Consider the following 10365-nt stretch of genomic DNA (forward strand, 5'->3'; position numbering starts at 1 on the left):
GAACCCACTCTATTTGCTTTTAGACTGGATATTGATATGTAAGAACTGACTCCTGCCATCTGAATGATTGTTTTCTGGTTGCTTTTTGTCTCCATTGATTCCTTTTCCCTTTGTTTCTGCCTACTTTTGTAAATGGTGGCTTTTCATCATGGTATTGTTTCCCCTTTCTATATTTCTTGCATCTACTCTAGACTTTTACTCTGGTTACCATGAAGCTTATGTTAAAATTTTATACCTAAAACAGTTTGTCTTGTGCTGATTGCAGCCTCTCTCCATTAGCCAATAAAGTTGCTCCACCATTTAACTCTTCCTCTGAATGTTCTGATGTCACAGTTCTCTCTTTTATGCTGTGTGTTTGTTAATAAGGTATATTAGATATAGTTACTTTTAATCATCTTTTCCTTGAAACTTTATACTTGAAGTTGTTAATATACCGTTGTTCTAAGTAATTGGAATTAACTAAATCTGACTATGTATTTTTACCTTACCTAGTGTGTTATATACTCTTGTGTGTGTTCATGTGTTACTTTGCATCTTTTTCATTCTGCTTGAACTTCTCTAGTATTCTTTGCAAGGCAGGTCTTGTGGTAATGGACTCCCTCAGCTTTTCTTTAAGAACGCCTTTACTTTCCCATCATATTTGAAGGATAAGTTTGGTGAATAGAGTTTTCCTGGTTGGCAATTTTTATTGCTCTGCCTTCTGAGTATTTCATTTTACTGTCTCCTGGCATGTAGTTTTCTTCTGAGAAATCTACTAATATCTTTGTGGGGTTTCCTGTGTCAGTTACAGTCATCCCTTTAAGTAAATCAGACATTCCTATTTTAGATAGGAAAATTTAATCAGTATTTTGTAACAACAGTAAGGAAAATTGTCATGGTCTGGGCCCCGGTTGGAAAAGAATTTCCTGACATGAGACAGAGTGAGAGGGAAATGAAGTTTATTAGAGTGGGTGACACCATTAGAGCTGTGGGCCAGCTCAAGAGAGAACCATCGTTGAACAGGGGTCCTTAGTCCAATTTTATACCCAGGGTAGAGGGAGCAGGATAGGGGTCTTGCCGGTCATTTGCTGATTGGAAGAGGCACATCTCCTGGGGGGAAGGGGGAGGGCGGAGAGTAAGGCAAAGACCTTCTCCCTATGGGGTAGGAGGGGAGACAGGTTATATTGCTCAGGAGGACCTGAAATCTGTTAATAGTTACAATATGGGGGAGGGAAGGATGAGAAGGGTCTAGTTTTCCATTCCTGCATTCCGTTCCCCCTTGGTTTTATCTGCTCTTTGGTCCTTGGGTCACTACTTTCATCCCTCTCTTTATTTTTAGGGCCAATTCTTCGGCCCCTTTTGATACCCTGCTCACGTCTAACTATCTAACTATTTCCCTTCTCAGGCATTTGGGAAGCCAGTCTCAGGGGAAAAGGGGCGATGACCACTCTGACTTCTTCAGGCTGTACAGGGGTGTTGTGCCTTTATGGAGGGAGATGAGAGTCCATGGAATGATAAGGCGGCTTGTTTCAGCATTGTCTGGGTGTTGGCCAGGAATATTCTTGTCAAACTATCACTTGGAGATTTGTTGTATTCTAGAATAAACACATTTAACAAAAAGTTAAAAATACATGGCCCAAAGATTAAGAGAAGTAGAAAATCTCCCGAGGAGCTAGCCAGGAGAACCAGGACTAGACATTGGTTCGTGACATTAGTGTTTCTCTAGGTATAAGAAGATGCAAGAATTTGGGCTCATAAAAATTTTTACCTGAAAGCATCTGACTCTCCGAAGGTCAGTTCTTCTGGGTTTTTCCCAGAGCACAGAGTGCCTTATTTCTTATCTCCATCCTGAACTCCTTTCAAGGGGGGTTGAAGGTCAGCAGCTTGCAGTGGTCATGATGAAATCTTTGTAGAGACAGCAGGTAAGTGCCAACTTCCAGTCAACATGGTCTCTTCACAGCCACATATTTGACCATGCTTTGGGGGCATTTCATGGCCTTTGTGTGCCAGGTCTAATGAAGATTCCATTGACAGGCCACTCTGTGCTGTTACTAGACCAGACCTTGCAAGTAGCAAGTCTCTGGACCATACCTGTCTCACTAGACTCTTGGCCCAGGAGAATATTCCCTCTTGTTGCTTCTTCCCACATCTAGAATTACATTATTACAGTCATTGATCTCATATGGAACTGCATGTCAGCATTTTATCACAGGTCATTCACACATTTAGTAATATAAGAAACAATCTTCTGAAACAAGCAACATGGAAAATAATACAGCTAGCCATATTAGTAAGGTCACAAGCCAGAATTTAAGTCAAGAAATTTCATTAGGTAGAGCCCAGTATACCCCAGGTCATCTGACATTGTTAAATGATTATAGTCAGGTGTCAATCTTCTGGTTGTACATCGTGGAGGATCTGACCTTTATCCAAAGATTAGTTACTGAGATAAGCTTTCAAAACAAACTTAGAGTGTCCTTTTTAATAACTTAAATCTTTTAGCAATATAACATAACAACAAAGAACTATCTCAGAAGTGAGTCGTAGTAAACACAGACCTTAACTAACAAAACTAGAACTTAATATTAAGTGAAACATAATTTTTTTTTTTTTTGTCATTGTGAGGGCATTAACCCTGTAGCCAGGGAAGGCGTTAACCCATTAAATAAAAATGAGGTTTGTCAGGGAGCCAGGAAAAACCAAGCGGCTGCCTTGGATTTCCCATAGCCCTGACTCTTTGATTTACAGCTACTGTTCCCGCATTTTTAATTCCCCATTTTAGGAGTAGATTGTTGTCATGTTTTAAGGACATCAGAATAGCAAAAGTCTAACAGTGAGGGGTTATTTTTATGTGGAAGCAGAATGAGCTTTTACATGCTCCATAATCTTAAATAATGCTTATTTACTTTACCAAAGTAACAAAAGATTTTTAAAAAATATATAAATCACTTATAGGCAAAGAAATTCATAATCTGTTTTTGAAAACCTCATTCTAAGAAAACTTATCATGTGGGTATGAGAGGTCAAGTAGGGGTCGTCTAGGAAACCTGATGGAGAGAGAGGGGGCCAGGAGACAGGGAGGCAACAGGAAGACATGCGGCATGAGTCCCTGAAATCCAGATTCCGACTGAGGGCCATGGAGGGCTGGACATAAGGAAATTGGGAGTTCTCTCACTGCTTTTGGCCACAGCTAGTGTGCCTTTCAGAGGCCATTTTTGGGGGTCCCCCATGGCGCAGGAGCACCGCAGCGGCGACAGCGCAGGAGTTAGGCCGAGAGGACCTACCCCACATCCAAGGTAAGGAGCAGCGGCTGTGCTTTGCTGGAGCAGCCATGAAGAGATACCCCAAGTCCAAGGTAAGAGAAACCCAAGTAAGACAGTAGGCTCTGAGAGAGGGCATCAGAGGGCAGACAGACTGAAACCACAATCACAGACAACTAGCCAATCTGGTCACATGGACCACAGCCTCATCTAACTCAATGAAACTAAGCCATGCCGTGTGGGGCCACCCAAGACGGACGGGTCATGGTGGAGAGGTCGGACAGAATGTGGTCCACTGGAGAAGGAATGGCAAACCACTTTAGTATTCTTGCCTTGAGAACCCCATAAACAGTATGAAAAGGCAAAAAGAAGACGTTAAAGATGAGCTCCCCACGTTGGTAGGTGCCCGATATGCTACTGGAGATCAGTGGAGAAATAACTCCAGAAAGAATGAAGGGATGGAGCCAAAGCAAAAACAACACCCAGTTGTGGATGGGGCCAGTCATAGAAGCAAGGTTTGATGCTGTAAAGAGCAATATTGCATAGGAACCTGGAATGTTAGGTCCATAAATCAAGGCAAATTGGAAGTGGTCAAAGAGGAGACGGTAAGAGTGAACATAGAGTTGGACTATAAAGAAAGCTGAGCACTGAAGAATTGATGCTTTTGAACTGTGGTGTTGGAGAAGACTCTTGAGAGTCCTTTGAACTGCAAGGAGATCCAACCAGTCCATCCTAAAGGAGATCAGGCCTGGGTGTTCATTGGAAGGACTGATGTTGAAGCTGAAACGCCAATACTTTGGCACCTGATGGGAAGAGCTGACTCATTTGAAAAGACCCTGATGCTGGGAAAGGTTGAAGGCAGGAGGAGAAGGGGACAACAGAAGATGAGATGGTTGGATGGCATCACCAACTCGATGGGCATGAGTGTGAGCAAGCTCCAGGAATTGGTGATGGACACGGAGACCTGGTGTGCTGCGGTTCATGGGGTCATAAAGAGTTGGATACGACTGAGTGACTGAACTGAACTGAGTTTGTATTGGGGCCAGGCCTTTTGCAGGGCTAAATTTTCCAGGTTCTGAGAATGTAGCCAAGGGGTGAGTCTGAGAGAGGCTCCCGGGATGTACCAGAGCCCACTCTTAGCCTCCCTGCCATGAGGTATTGAGAGTCACCGGCTGACAGAACGGTGTCCCTTTTGTCCCAGTGATCTCCCCGTGCGATTAATGCACGAAAATGGCCGACCGACCCAACAGTCGCACCCGACAGTGAGAGGTGACCCCTAAGAACCGTGCAGCTAGGGCACCGTGTGACCCGGGCAGAGACAGACAGATTCCATACTTTGCACAAGTGCACGGGGAACATTCTCCAAAATTGACCATATGTTAGGCCAGAAAATAAGTCTACCATAAATAGACTCAAATCATACACAGGAATTTTTTTCCTGTCACAATGCAATGAAACTAAAAATTAGTAGTAGAAGGAAAAGTGGGAAAATCCACAAGTATGTGAAGATTAAATACACTCTTAAATAACCAGTAGGCAAATAATAATAATAAAAAAGAACTTAGAAAATACCTGGAGACAAATGAAAATATAAACAGAACATACCAAAATGTATGGGTTCTGCAAAAACATCACCAACAATGAAATGTAAAGCTGTTAATGCATACATTAAAAAGAAAGTTCAAATAAGCAACCTATCTTTACACCCAGGTAGAAAAGGGAGATCAAACCAAACTCAAAGCTAGAAGGAGGAATGAAAATACTAAAGATTAGCTCTCAGATAAATATACAGAAGAGGAAAACCAAGGAAATCAATTTTAAACAAAAGTTACCTCAAACAGGTTAACAAAAGCAACAGATCTTTAGCTATATTGACTAAAAAAAAAAGACAACTAAAATCAGTAACAAATGAGGAAACATAACTGCTGGTATGACAAAATAGAACAAGAAGGGAGTACTGTAACCTAGATGAAATTCTGTTATTTAAGCCTCAGTCTGTGGTATTTTATTCTGGCAACCCTAGCAAACTACCATAGCCTTATCCTCTTTCTTGCAAATAGAAGTTATGAAAATGGTGCCAAAACCCACATAGTTTATAAAGTATCTGAAAGGAGGAAAAGAGAAAAGGACAAGTTACCTAGGGTGTTGAGAAAAATTTTTTTCTTTGGTTCTTACCAAAGTTAAAATAAAAACATCAAAACCACCAGAAAAGACTAATGAATAGACATTTTAGAGTAGGCAAACAACAGCCGTGGTAAAACAAACTGGAAATTCATTCAGTTGGTAAAAATAGTAAAATAATGTTGTAAAATAAAAACAGTAAAATGCATTTTATCCTTGGGAGGTTTTAAAAAATTCAATGTATTGAAAATTCCAAAGAGGTTATAATACAGGTACATGATTCAAGATACTGAAAATATACTTTGCTTTAATTTGTGCCTCCTATCGTTTAGCCTGTTTGTCCAGGGCCATCTGCCCTTCACAGGTAGTATTTTGTTTCTTATGGATCCTCCTAGAGTTCCTTATAAGCAAACACGAAAATATATTTCTCCTTCATTCCATGATTAAAAACACAAATAGTGGTATATTAAGCATGGTGTTTTGTTACATGCTGCTTTTATTTATTTGACAACACCTTGGAAACTGTCCTCTCTCAGGACATAATCTCCTGAACGGAAGTGCACTGAATGGATGATGTACTATTATAACACACTTGGCCCATCCACATTGGGATGAACACGGATATGCAATAATCTGTTTACATTACAAACAATGCTGCAATGTATAATTTTACCTGTGTTACTCTGCTGCTAGCAAAAGTGTAGGATATATTTCTAAAGGATTTGTAACCTGGAGTATTTGCAACTGAGAGGGCATTTGATAAGATGCTACCAGTAAGATCCTTCTGAGCCAGCAATGAGCCTTGCTCTTTAAACTGCAACTTCTCTATCACAGCACTCCTGCACCTGTGTTTAAAACTGCTTTCCAACGTGTTCTAACCTTCAGAAACCCCCTACAGTCTTCCCTTTCATCAGCACTGCCCTTTATTCTCAGTGTGGTTACAACCTCACTGGGTACATGCCTGTTGTCTCCACTCTTCTCTGGGCCCATCACTGCTCAACTCACTCCATTAGAGCTGGAGCCAGTGTGGCCAGATAACTCGAGTGTAGAGAAATGGGTCATGGATTTGAACCAGGGAGCCTGGTGCCCAGGAGAGAGGGAGGGCCCGTAAGGGATGTAACTGGGGAGAAGGAACGGTGTATTAGGTTTTTATTCAGGTGAAGATTCTACAGAGCCCAGACATGGGAGCAGGAGTCTTGGTTGGAGATAAATCCTTGGGAATTTGTATCCAAATATCACAGCTGAAATGGGAGCGGGGGGCTCCAAAGGGAAGAGCATGTGAGTGAGTCTGCTGTGAACCTGCTGTGAGTGCCGGGGAGAGACACATGGGGAAGGACACAGCAGAGAACCAGGAAGGCAGCAGCAAGCGTTCCGAAAGGAAGGAGAGCGTCCTGGCCATAGGACGTGTCACAGAAGCACATGCCGCAGAAGTGTGGGGGTAAATGGAAAGGGGGGTTAGAAGTCATTAATCAATCCTGGCAACTTGCTTCATGACCAGCTAAGGGCAGAATCAGACCATAGGATACAGAAAGAGAGATAAAAATTGGTAGGTAAAACCCATTCATGTTCAAGTTGAGATTTTGTTAAGATGCTCTTTTAAGGAACATAGAAATACAATCTCAGATGGGAATCCCAGGATCACAGGCTGCCAGCACTGAGCTAGGCCCTGATTCTTCCCCGCCCCCCGCCCTCCGCCCTCCTCCCTCCTCCCCTTCACCATGTATGCCTCACTCATGTCAACTGAGCCAACATGTGTTTCTACCCTCCAAGTTGGTGCCCATCTCAGGGCCTTTGTATTTGCTCTTCCCTCTGCCTAGAATGCCGTTGTCCTAGAGCTTAAAGTGGTTGCTGTTTTCTGCTCATCTGGTTGGCAGCTCAGATATTCACCTCTCAGATGAGCATTCTTGGACCACCCCATCTAATGCTGGTGCTTCCCCTTTACCATCCCATGTGATCCTGATTTTTTCCATCATTGTTGTTTAGTCACTAAGTCATGTCTGACTCTTGCGACCCCATGGACTGCAGCCTGCCAGGCTCCTCTATCCATGGGAGTTCCCAGGCAGGAATAGTGGAGTGGGTTGCCATTTCCTTCTCCAGGGGATCTTCCTGACTCAGAGATTGAACCCATGTCTCCTGCTTGGCAGGTGGATTCTTTACCACTGAGTCACCTGGAAAGCTCAGTTTTTTTCTTTATAATGCTAATCAAAACTTTCCCCCCAATTAAAATTTTTATTTATAAGAGTCTGTGTACTCCAGAAAGTCACATGAGGTCAGGGTCCCTATCTATTCATTCATTAATGTGCCTCCAGTGATTACAATTCTCAGTTGATAAGTATTTATTGAGTAATGAATGCAAGAGCCTTAAAGTCCCTTTAATTCAAATCCATGGATTAGAAATGAGAAGTGAGCTGCCAAGTGTCACACAGGTGGCCACCTCAAGCCAATCCAGAGATAGTGAACTGCACACTTACAGCAGAATGAACTGCTAGTGGCTGAAAAAGAAGATGGACACGGGGATTCAGGAAAAAAAAAATTATCCACAATATAACCTGTAGAAAATTTAGTGTGACTTATTAGACCAGCAGATCTTATTATGAAAAACAGGGGCAAAAACTGCCTCAGTGACTTGATAGTACCTGAAGGATTGAAATTCAGAGACTCCTAAGACCTACCCAGGATTTATTGGCATAATGTTCTTCTAGGGGGGAAAAAGCCATCTAAGTGTGTCTCCTGATATTTCCTTTTATTTTAACATGTTCATGAGCAAAACAAAGAATATGAAACAAAAGACAACTTGAAGCACGTGTGACTAGGCGATTTTAAACTATTGATTCAAAAGTATAATTTTCTCTTAAAATGTGATTTCTGCTTCTAAATACACAGTGTCTGGACTTCCTCACCTACTACTGGTAATTAGAAAGCTGAACAAAATACATGAAGTGAGCCTTGAGTCAGAATGCTTGGCCAGAGACAACCTGGAAACCAACCCATCACCGTAAAACCTGAGACTGCAAGTCAGGTGGCAGAGTCCCCTTGGGTTTCCTTTCAGTTTCAGTTCAGTTCAGTTGCACAGTCGTGTCCGACTCTTTGCGACCCCATGAACCGCAGCACGCCAGGCCTCCCTGTCCATCACCAACTTACCCTGCTGCTATCCTCCTGGTTACCTCTTCCCAATCAAGTCTCTGGCTTTGTCAGCATTGTGAGCCCACTCTAGGGCCCTGGAAAGGGTTCCCTTCCTGCAACAATAAGAGGAACAGTGTCTAGACTTCCTCACCTACAATTGGGAATTAGAAAGTTGAACAAAATACATTAAACAACTGTTCTCACACCCTGAACAGCAGGCAGTGTTAGGGTTCCAGGGTTAGGTTCCTGGAGTGAAGCTGAACACACATGTCAACCTGACGACTCCGCAGCTCTCTGCCTTCAGGCAGTTTTCATGCTGCAACTACAGGGCAAGGGGCCCATAAACATTCCTGCTAAACTCTGAATTGAGAACACTGGTGAGTTGGGAGGCCTATCATCTGTGTGGCAGGGTATTAAAAAGGAGGGAGATACTCAGAAAGTTTCGCAGTTGCCTGATGATCCCTTTAAGTCTTTATAGAATATCAATCTGAGGACACACAGGTCATTCCATAATGAATAAAAACACAAAAACATAAAACATTGGTCTCACAAGCAAAAAATATAACAATTCCTTCTACATTATTTTTTTTTTCAAAATATGGCAATTAAATGAAGGTGAGCAGTACACACATAAATAAATGGATATGTTTCTAGAAAGCAATTTTTTCAAGATGTCAATAAACCTCTTGTCATTCCAATTATAGAATTCTACTAAAAAAGTGAAAAAGTAGTGTGGAAATATGTCTTTGCATACAAAAGGCATTCGAATAACTGTAGTATCTTTCTTAAAATTTTTTTTTAATTGGTGGGAAATTGTTTTACCATTTTGTGTTGCTTTCCCTACAACAATGCAAATTAGCCATAATTATTTATATATATGTATATATTTGTGTATCACTTGCTTCTTGAGCCACTCTCCCCTCCTTGAATAGCTTTAGTTTTAGGATGGAAAAGTTATAAGGAGCGCCCTATATTTAATGTCTAAATAGTAAGGAAATCGTTAACAATGTCACACATGTTCCTGACTCAATATTATGCCTCCATTATCATGTTTATGAAGATTTAAAAATACAGATCAGTAAGTGCATTTAGCAGCTACTCTTTGCATTGCAAGGGATCAGCCACAACACTTGCATTAGGCTGCGACTAGGGGTCCGCGTAGGAGTGGTAGCAAAACAGGAAGGCACAGCCTGCTCAGAGCTTGTGAGGTAGGGAAGCTGGAGGCAGCCTGGACAGGAAGAGGGGTGCCCATGGGATTGCTTAGAGGAACGTATTCCCCGCGATTTGTTTCTAGTTGGGAAGGATACAGGAGAAAAGAGGCACTGGCCAAGACCAGACCTTGAGGACTCAGGCTGCAGAGTTTAGGGGTCTGGACTTCCAGAATGGTTGCTCCAGGGCATGGGGCAGGCCCCGTGGGTGGTAGAGAGTTTCCTCTGCTTTTAAACCAATATTTAGACATAGTGAAACTCCTCTTTGGTCATCTTCAACTGAGCAGCTATTCTGTGGATAAACTTTATAATTACAGACAACGGTAATAATTACAGTAATGTAACAATAATAGTCATTTTCACTATTATGTATTTCAGTACTCCAACAATTAAACCCACACATAACCAATGTACAAAAACCTAAGTTGTCTGGCCATCTGGTCGACCTGTCTGTGGTGACCATCCAGCTACAACCAAACAGCATAAACGCCAGTAGTATAAACGCTGATCTGAGGGCAGAAATGGCACAGCACCCCCGCTCTTCACTCATTTCCTCCTAGTCCACCGCAGGCTGCATTCCTCTCCCCAAGCGTCCTCCCATCCACTCGTTTTCAGAGGCTTTTCCAGGACTAAAGTTAGCGCCAGGATCGCGTCTCCCCTCGACTCTCACCGGA

General features: G+C 42.3%; 1 long non-coding RNA gene across 1 annotated transcript; it reads right to left on the reverse strand.

Annotated features, from left to right (window-relative positions):
* Positions 1 to 1340: 1340 nt before the first annotated feature.
* LOC122676463 lies at positions 1341 to 8704 on the reverse strand. The gene is made up of 3 exons (XR_006335588.1): positions 8502 to 8704; positions 1748 to 2128; positions 1341 to 1574 (listed from the first exon to the last, which is right to left on the reverse strand). It is a non-coding gene; the product is annotated as an uncharacterized LOC122676463 (long non-coding RNA).
* Positions 8705 to 10365: the final 1661 nt, after the last annotated feature.

This window comes from Cervus elaphus, chromosome 20 (genome assembly GCF_910594005.1).
Source record: "Cervus elaphus chromosome 20, mCerEla1.1, whole genome shotgun sequence".
Classification (NCBI taxonomy): Eukaryota; Metazoa; Chordata; class Mammalia; order Artiodactyla; family Cervidae; genus Cervus; species Cervus elaphus.